At 40.0% G+C, this 9,026-nt stretch overlaps 1 long non-coding RNA gene across 1 annotated transcript; it reads right to left on the bottom strand.

The window, feature by feature from the left end:
- Nucleotides 1-3,872: 3,872 nt before the first annotated feature.
- LOC135239783 (uncharacterized) lies at nt 3,873-5,651 on the bottom strand. Its single transcript, XR_010325486.1, has 3 exons — nt 5,251-5,651; nt 4,991-5,167; nt 3,873-4,894 (listed from the first exon to the last, which is right to left on the bottom strand). It is a non-coding gene; the product is annotated as an uncharacterized LOC135239783 (long non-coding RNA).
- Between the last annotated feature and the right edge of the window lie 3,375 nt (nt 5,652-9,026).

The raw sequence follows: 9,026 nt of genomic DNA, 5'->3' as shown, positions 1-9,026 counted from the left end.
TACTTTTCTAAAAAGGCTTTCCAATAGATTTTGGAACATGGCTGTAGGAATTGGCTTCCATTCAGCCACAAGAGCATTAGTGAGGTTGGGCACCGATGTTGAGCGTAAGGCCTGTTTCTCAGTTGGCATTACTATTCATCTCAAAGGTGTTTGACTGGGTAGAGGTCAGGGCTCTGTGCAGTCCAGTGAAGTTCTTCCCCACCAAACTCCGCAAACCATTTTTTTTATGAACCTTGATTTGTGCATGGGGGCTTTGTCATGCTGAAACAGGAAAGATCCTTCCCCAAACTATTGTCACAAAGTTAGAAGCGCACAATTCTCTAGAATGTCATTGCATGCTCTAGCACTAATATTTCCCTTCACTGGAACTAAAGGGCCTAGTCCAAACCATGAAAAACAGCCCCAGACAATTATTCCTCCTCCACCAAACTTTACAGTTGACACTATTCAAGTCAGTACAGTTGGTACTATGTATTCTGCCAAGCCCAGATTTGTCTGTAAGATTGCCAGACAGTGAAGCGTGATTCATCACTCCAGAGAACACATTTCCACTGCTTCAGAGTCCAATGGCAGTGTGCTTTACAGCACTCCAGCCAACGCTTGGAATTGCGCATTGCAGGGCCGGCCCGTGGCATAAACGGTCTATGCGGTTGTTTAGGGCCACAGCTGCTGGGGGGGGCCACACGGTTACGAGGGGGGGCCACACGATGCAATGTTCATCTAAGGTTATTTTTGCAATTACGTTATTCATCCCCTATCGCGGAACTAGCGGTAAAAATTTTAAATGGAATGGCAACCGAACATTTCATAACACTGTAATGTAAGAAGGATTTTACAAAGCGAACCCCCCCCCCCCCGCTCGACAGAATCCCATAAACCCGTCCCGTCCCCCAGATTTGCGCTTAGGGCCACCAAAACCCTAGGGCCTGCCCTGGTGCATTGTGATCTCAGGCTTGTGTACAGCTGCTCGGCAACGGAAACAAATTTTCATGAAGCTCTTGACGAACAGTTCTTTCTTGTGTGGATGTTGCTTCCAGAGGTAGCTTGAAACTCTGTAGTGAGTGTTGCAACCGAAAACAGATGATTTTTACCTGATAAACATTCAGCACTTGCTGGTCCTGTTCTGTAAGCTTGTGGCCTACCGCATTGCGGCTGAGCTGTTGCTGCTCCAATACGTTTCCACTCAACAATAACAGCACTTATAGTTGACATGAAATGATAGCTGCCACTTAAATTTTTTAAACATGCTACACATTTTCTGTTAGTATTTATACAAATTATGATTTTTGAAACCAATAATGTAAAAGCATTGTATTACTGTGGCTAATCAGATAATCTGAGCCTAAAAATGCAATTATTTCCCAATTAGAGGTAGTATTTATTTATTTATTTAGAACATTAAACCCCCATTTAAGAGGAACTATTTGAGTTTGGTTTTCAATGAATGCAGATATTATAGTTTTTCATGTCATTTTTAGCAGCATCGTGTGAAATGAGCACAGAGTAATTCTCCATTGCACTCCTTTAACTCAGCTTTTAATAATTAAAACCCAGCCTTCAAGGCTTTCGGAGTACTCAGAGTTTTTAATCTTCGTTCCGTGTTCTTTTCTCTCTGTCTGAGGCCTGAGTAAAGGTCACTGTTTGTTTTCCTATTCCTGACAGGTGAAGGCAGTGAAGATCTTAGGGCCTCTCGTTCCAGGGCTGAGGTCAGTTCGTGTGCAGTGCAGCGATGGCGCTATCAGCTACACCACCGGCAGCCACTCAAGAAAAACACACATTTGCATAATTTCAATCTGTTTGGCAATTTGTTGGGTATAAGCACACTTACAAAGAGCTTACATCAGCCCTGTTGGCACAGATTGGCCAGTTTTCTTTCTTTTTTCCTTTGAGTGTTCGGCAAAATATGGAGCAAATTGCACAAGCCAGTGATTGTGTGTAAAATCTCTTGATTCCTAGACTCAAGTTAATTAATGGCTGGTTTTATAACTGATCACAGTGACCTTCATTTCAAAGTTATAATAATATTAGTTATAAATTTTCAAACCATTTTGCTGGCCAAATGATTTTTCAGTTTACCACATTTTCTCCAAGAAAGAAAAAAAAAAGCTGAAAAGTAATGTGTGGTATACCCAATTATTCAAAATGATGGTAAATGTACCCTGTATATTGCTTGCGTACAATAATTAACTATAATAAATTAAATTGAAATGCCACCAGAGACACCAATTTCACATTTTCAATTTCCTGTTTTGTTTTGTTTTTGTTTTTTTCTCAATTTTTGTGCTTTTGTTTAATTTTGTTATTGTTGATCTTTTCTTGCCATTTAAGCATTTTTCATTGGCACCCATGATACGGAAACTTAAGTCCTTCTTCATTATTTGGAGACTGAAAATGGAAATAGTCTGTTACCCTGTAACACAACTTTAAACTCAGGTTATCTGAAGCTGCTGAAGCAGGTCTTTCAAACTTTGTGCCCGTCTTGAGTTTTCATCAGTTAAGAAATACACCTGGGCTCTAATCTGTTCAATTTGTCCTATATTACTGTGTGGCCTGCAGCAGAATTAGACCCTGAGGACAGGAACAGGATCCTTGCCCTTATATTTAAAAGCTTGCCAGAGGCAATTAAACTGCCGACTAGCAGTATGTTAAATACGGAACAGTAAACAACATCAGCTGCAGAGCCCCTTGGAACTCATAAGGTAAAAAAAAAAAAACAAAAAAAACTTGCATCTCAAAACATTGTGCAAGTTTAAGTTACATGACCATATACTCTATGAAGCTATAAAACTACATTTCCTCAAATCTGCCTGCAAATTGAATTATTAATATCAAAATTACATTCAGTGATAGAAATAAATTCAATGAGCACAATACCAAATCAATGATATAAAGTGCAGTCCGAAAGTATTTGGACTCCAGTACTTTTGATTTGAAAGGAAACAGTATGAGGTGAACTAAATAGCAGACTGTCAGCTTTAATTTGAGGGGATTCAGATCCACATTGGACAATTCCTGAAGGAGTTACTGCCTTTTATACATAGTTCTGCATCTGGGTTTATGTATGGAATTTTGACAATCGTATTTTCAATCCATTCGTACAGGGAGATTTAGGACCTACCTGACTGTCAAAACATCAAACAGTGCAGTGTAATTGCTTTTCCATATTGCCAAATAGAGCCCTCAACACAAAACAGTATAATTATGATTTGGTGACAATGGCAAGACCCACAAAGTGATCATTCAAGTTTGTTTCTTTACTTTTACCATGTGTTCAAATTTAATCTTTTTTTTTTGTGCTGACTGATAATTTTTACCTTGTCTGCTTACAGGATAACTGGCTAAATTCATTGATCTGGACCAAGAATTGTGCATTAATTTTAGCTTGGGTTAGCTCACAGCTCTCAGGAAATTAGCAGGGTAATACTAATGCTAATTATATACTACTAACAATTACATATATGTAAAGTTATATTTCAGGTTCATACTAAGGTCATCATTAACTAAACCTGGAACTAGCCATGAACCTAAACTGAAGCTAAAATATTTTCTTCTAAAACCTAAAAGAGACCCAACATAGTAATATTTTATCTTCAGTCTAACCATTGAATTTTCAAGGGGAAAAAAAATAAGATGCTAGTTATCCTGGCTGTGGCCCACACACCAAAGCTCTATATATGGCAAACAAAACAACAAACCGAGCTCAGACATGGATTAGGTTACTTTGAATACATTATTGCCATTGTGCTGTATCTTATTTCAGTGCATTTATTTTTGTTTTTGTTAAGATGTACAAGGTGACATTACTTCAGCCACAAGACAAGGCTAGGAACTCATACTTTTCTAAATCAATTCATACCTCTCCATTAAGTTTAGTTCGTTATTTATTTGATCACTGAAAAAATTAACAAAATTAGCAAATTACAGTACTGTGTATATATACTGTAAATCAGTCTCTGAGTCCAACTGCTATACTGTATATGGCAGAAGTGCAAGAGCGGTAGCCTGAGATTCTCACCTGTTACGTAAACAACTCCTAATTATTTTGCTGAAAAGAGCTGGCTCAGTACCAGTCTGATTCTAAACGGCCTTTTATGAGTACTAAAGAACTTCAGTGTCTTATTGATTCCTTTAAACAGTCTCAACACAGAGCTTTTGCAACCTGTTCTCTCTGGTGTAATGGTATTGATTAACTCATTTGAAATACAATGGCTGAAGGCTAAAGTTTAACTTGGGTGACATCACTGCACATGAGCACAGTTTAAAGGCTGATTGGAATCCTAAATATTTCACTTACAAGAGGCTGCACAATAGAATTTTGTCACTACTTCATGTAATTGTCAAATTCTGAGCTAATGATTCTTATGTACCTCAACGATTTACAGATAGTTATATTCTGACATTTTCTTTTATTGCTTCATGATTTTAGGGGTGGGGGAGAATGGGGGGTGTCTGAGGATTGTCTGCCCTCCCCAGTGAATCTGGCAGCCCAAATCTCTGCCAGCCATTCCTCCACAGTCTTGTTGGCACAAAACCAGACGCCACCGAAACAGCGGTGGCCAAACCCTTTTCATTTAGCCTTGCCACGGTCTGTACAGGGGTGTCTCCTCGGTTGTCTTCCTCTGCCACCCTGTGATCCTTGGCGCTGTGCCATGTTGGCACCGGTAGGAACGGGAGAAGGGGTGCTGTCAGCCGTGTACATGGTGGGGGTGGGGCCACTGTGAGCTGTGTAGAACCTGGGTCGAGGAATGGCTTGTGCCTGGCGAGGTATTGCATGGACTCTGCTGCATCCAGACCTCGCTGTACTGTTCGCACGGCGTGTTGTACAGCCGGGGGACGCTGTTCCCCAAAGCGATCTCCCTCAATGTGGACAGCACCTTCAGGACAGTCTGCAGAACTGTTCAAAGCACCAATGGTGGCATAAACAGGAATAGACTGCAGTGGCACAAGCACAGTTGGCAGGAAGGCAGTGGCTGTACGTTCTCAAACTTACGGGTACATGAGGACAGCTGGAGCCTGTCCGGGATGATATCCCGCACCCATCCCGCTGGCCGCCATTTTGCTACAACGCCATTCTAGGTACTCCATGGCCACATAGTACCAGCAATCTTACCAAACCTTAGGCATGGACACCACAAAAGCCAGCAGATTATCATACACAATTGTATTCCTGGCAACAAAGAAATGATCATCAGGAGGAAGACTGGAAGAAATACAAATAGCAAAAACAGAACAAATCTAACTATGCTGTACCTTTTAACCTGTGTAAGGGGCAAAATGGCAAATCAAAGTCTTGCATAACCTGTGTTACAGACAAATGTAATTTAAAAATTATGTTTGTACTATCGTTGCTCTCCTTAATTTAAATTAATTGACTTTGGTAAAATCTATTCTGTTCGATAACTGGGTGTGGTAAAACAGCTTTGTCTGTTGGTGTGCCCTTTTCTCACTTTGAGCCCCTCCTGCTGAAAAGGTCTCCACACAGCCCTGCCACATTACCAGCGTATACTGCTCGACAAAACAAAAGCGTGTTTTCGACACCCTCAAAGACTGGGAGGAGCTCCAGGCTACCCTTGGGTTGTTCCTTGTATTTGCCACTCACAGTGGTGCGCCGGTCAGACACCATCATTATTATACCATTTTATTGTTCCTGGGTCCGTCAACACAGCTGTCGGTCATCTGCGATCAATCAGGCTCGCAAGCTGGCTCTGAGACAAACAGAGGGCTGGGAGACATACAAATGCGCAAAAGGATTTAACTGCTTTATCCAGTACCATCAAAACAATGTAATTTTTGTAAACCTAGAAATTTTGTTGCGTGGAACACGCAAGTAAGATACAATAATTCACAATGCCAGATGCATTTTGTAATGCCAGATGCATTTTGTGATTAGGCACAGAAGGGCCATCAGTCACAAGCAATTAGTGATTAATGAAAATATGATTAATGAGCAAACTTCTATTATGCAAGAGGACATGAAAATGACTTACCTCATCAGATGTTGGATATGACTGGGCACAAAATCACTTGCAAACCTTTATCATTGCTTATACTTGGGATGGTGAAAGCACATATCCTGTTTGTGGTTAAAAAAGTATTCATATTCTGTATTTTGTTAAAAACCATGCAAACTTTCTATGCGTTTGCACACACAGCTAGTAGTAATAGTCAGAACTGAATTTTACATTATTTGTAACATTTCAAATGTTTAAACACCAGGGATTGAAATGATAAATACTTCTCAATTCCTGTGCTGTGTATATTTCCCTAACTTCCTTTCTGTATTTAAGCCCAGTGTTCCCTTAAAAATAACCCACACTCTCCTTAATGGCTCTGGGGTTGTGTAACCAACTGAGTTGCCAGCTCTGAGTGCTGAGTTCCATCTCACAATCAGGATCAGATCCACCAATCGCATGCATGATTGGCCTTAGGATTGCCTAGGAAGGGAGGGCGTTGATTTGCAGGGCACTTCCTGCCTTGTCGCACAAAATTGACCGCCACGGCGGATCGGGTGCTGAAGATCTTTGTGGCAGAGCAGCTTGGCTGGTAGACTGCCGACACCCATTCAACCAGTTGAGTGGAAATACTGGTTCGAAATGGACAGCTCAGTAGAAAGGCCACAGCAGACACAGCTCAATTTTTCTCAAATTGCACGTAACATTCCAAATGTCCATTAGAACCTTATGGGCACTGCATCTGCCACCGTTGCCCAACACGAGTCTAGTAATGGACACATTCCAAATGATATGAATACATTTGTTACCTTGTTACATTGCCAGCAGTTGCACTTGCTTCAATGCGCTTTCCTTTCCAGCGTGAGGTATTCTCATAAGCACATTTAACCTGTTTATGTTTTTTTTTCTCTCGACTGTAGTAGGCCGAATGCCAATTTTTATTCCATGAAAGCTGTGTGGGGAGAACCAGGCACATTAGCACAACTCCATATTCTCTGAAGTCTGTTTTGAAGCTGCAGTTCATTCAATCTTTCTTCCCGTCAGTTCCGTGATCCAAGCCTTATCTCAGTTCGATGCGGCTGCACTCAAGCAACGAAGTATCAGCGCAATATAAAGGCTGATATTTATATTAATAAATGTGAATAAGCACCGTAAGACTGATCGTTCCGGAACCTTCCAAATGTCTGATTTGCCCTTGCCGCTGTAGTTGGCGATGCTGTAGTTGAAATTCATCAGTCTTAACGGTGCTCTGTGTCAAGAGCACCTGCTATCACTCACGGTATCGAGCTGCTAAATTATATTGAATAAGTGACACTGGGACGCAGTAGGAAAAGTCGTAGCGTTTTTCCGATACTTAAAAACAACTCTTCAGCATTCGAAGGCCTTTTCGTCCATAGATGTCTCACGTTTTATTTTTAAAGCACAATTTCCTTGCTGAAGAGATGTAGATTACAGAATGGGCAAGGACTAATTTCAGCCTACAGTTGTTCCACCTACCTTTTAAGTTGAAGGATGATTTGGTGATGAATGGACATGGATTTTCGTATGAATGGACATACATATAGATTTGAATATTGGGTATTCACCAACATTTATCAAAAAGCCTTTCACAGAATGTCAAAATAATCCCAAATATTTCTGGAAAAACTGTCAAAGGTTTACATGCTACATCTCCTGGCCCAGTGGTCATCATGTGTATAAATAAATATGTAAACTATTAAAAAATCAGCTAAATATCAACAATGTAGCAGCATATTTTGAAGACAATTAAAATAAATTGACTCAGACCATCAGTACCAATAAATCTGATCAAAATTATGGGCAACAAACCCTGATTTTTCTATAAGACTCAACAGACATTTTCTTATATATAGATCACAAATTGGAAGTTTGGCATAATGGTGGCACTAGAGGAAATGTCATGGTGTCACCAAAATCAAAAGATTTCTTTCTCTTGAGAACATGACATTGTACAAAAAATTTCAGAGCAATCCAGCCATTGCTTTTTGTGATACTATGTTTAATCACAAATTGAAAGTTTGGCCTGATAATGATGTTGGAGGAAAGATCATGGGGTCACCAAAATCAATTGGTTTCTTCTTCTTAGGTACATGAATGTGCACAGCAAATTACATGGCAATCTAGACAGGAACTTTTCAGGATACGTCTGTCACTGACCTACCAAAATTACATAACCTCCTTTGCAGATGTAATTAATCAATAGCAGCGGTGGGAAATGATTGAAATAACACTCACAACAGCAGTAACAGTAACAAGAACATAAGGTTTCAAAAGAATGAGTGGGCAGTTGCCTCCACTAACAAATAGAAGTGAAATACATTGGTAGATGGTACATTTAATCACTTTGATCGCAGAAAGAAAGAGTATGCTTTTTTTGCCTTTAAAAGAACATTGTTAGGAACAGTATGCTCAAATTACATGACTAAAATAATGAAATGGGTACTGTGTGTCCTTTTTTATTTCTTTAAATTTTGTTTTGATACAACATATTATAGCCTGTGATTTGAGTCTTTGATGGAGTTCCTGACAGCGTTACTGTAATGCAGAGGTGCCGATCCGTTTCAGGATTTCCTTTTTTTCCCCATCTTCTGCTCTTAATGATTTAATTAGCTCAGTCATATCTTGATCTGACATTTGTATCAGTACCAGCTACAGCCACATACTGCAAGTGTAGCCTAACGATTTTATGGGGCTCAAGTACAGGAATGAACCAGCATAGTTTATACAGCTGTTAGAAAACTATGGTAATTGGTTGGAACATAAATCAGGATGTAGATCGGCCCTTCAGGACCAGAGTATTGCAACGAGAGAAAGAGTGCTTCGCATCAACTCTATCGACAGGGGCCACCATAAATCTGATTACCACGACTGACTGTAGGTTGCTTTAAGGTTGCCAGGTACTATCCAGAAAGCACAAAAACAGGGAAAAGCTGTGAAATGGCAAAAAATCACAAGAAATCACTGAATCTGTAACACCTGTGACTGCACATATTCTTTGTGAGATAAATTCTTTGTATAAAAAAAAAAAAATTTTTTTAATGAAGTTTGGGCTGA

The sequence above is a fragment of the Anguilla rostrata genome, chromosome 14 (assembly GCF_018555375.3).
Source record: "Anguilla rostrata isolate EN2019 chromosome 14, ASM1855537v3, whole genome shotgun sequence".
Lineage (NCBI taxonomy): Eukaryota > Metazoa > Chordata > Actinopteri > Anguilliformes > Anguillidae > Anguilla > Anguilla rostrata.
The sequence above is the reverse complement of the archived record's forward strand: the minus strand, read 5'-3'. Positions and strand labels throughout refer to the sequence as shown.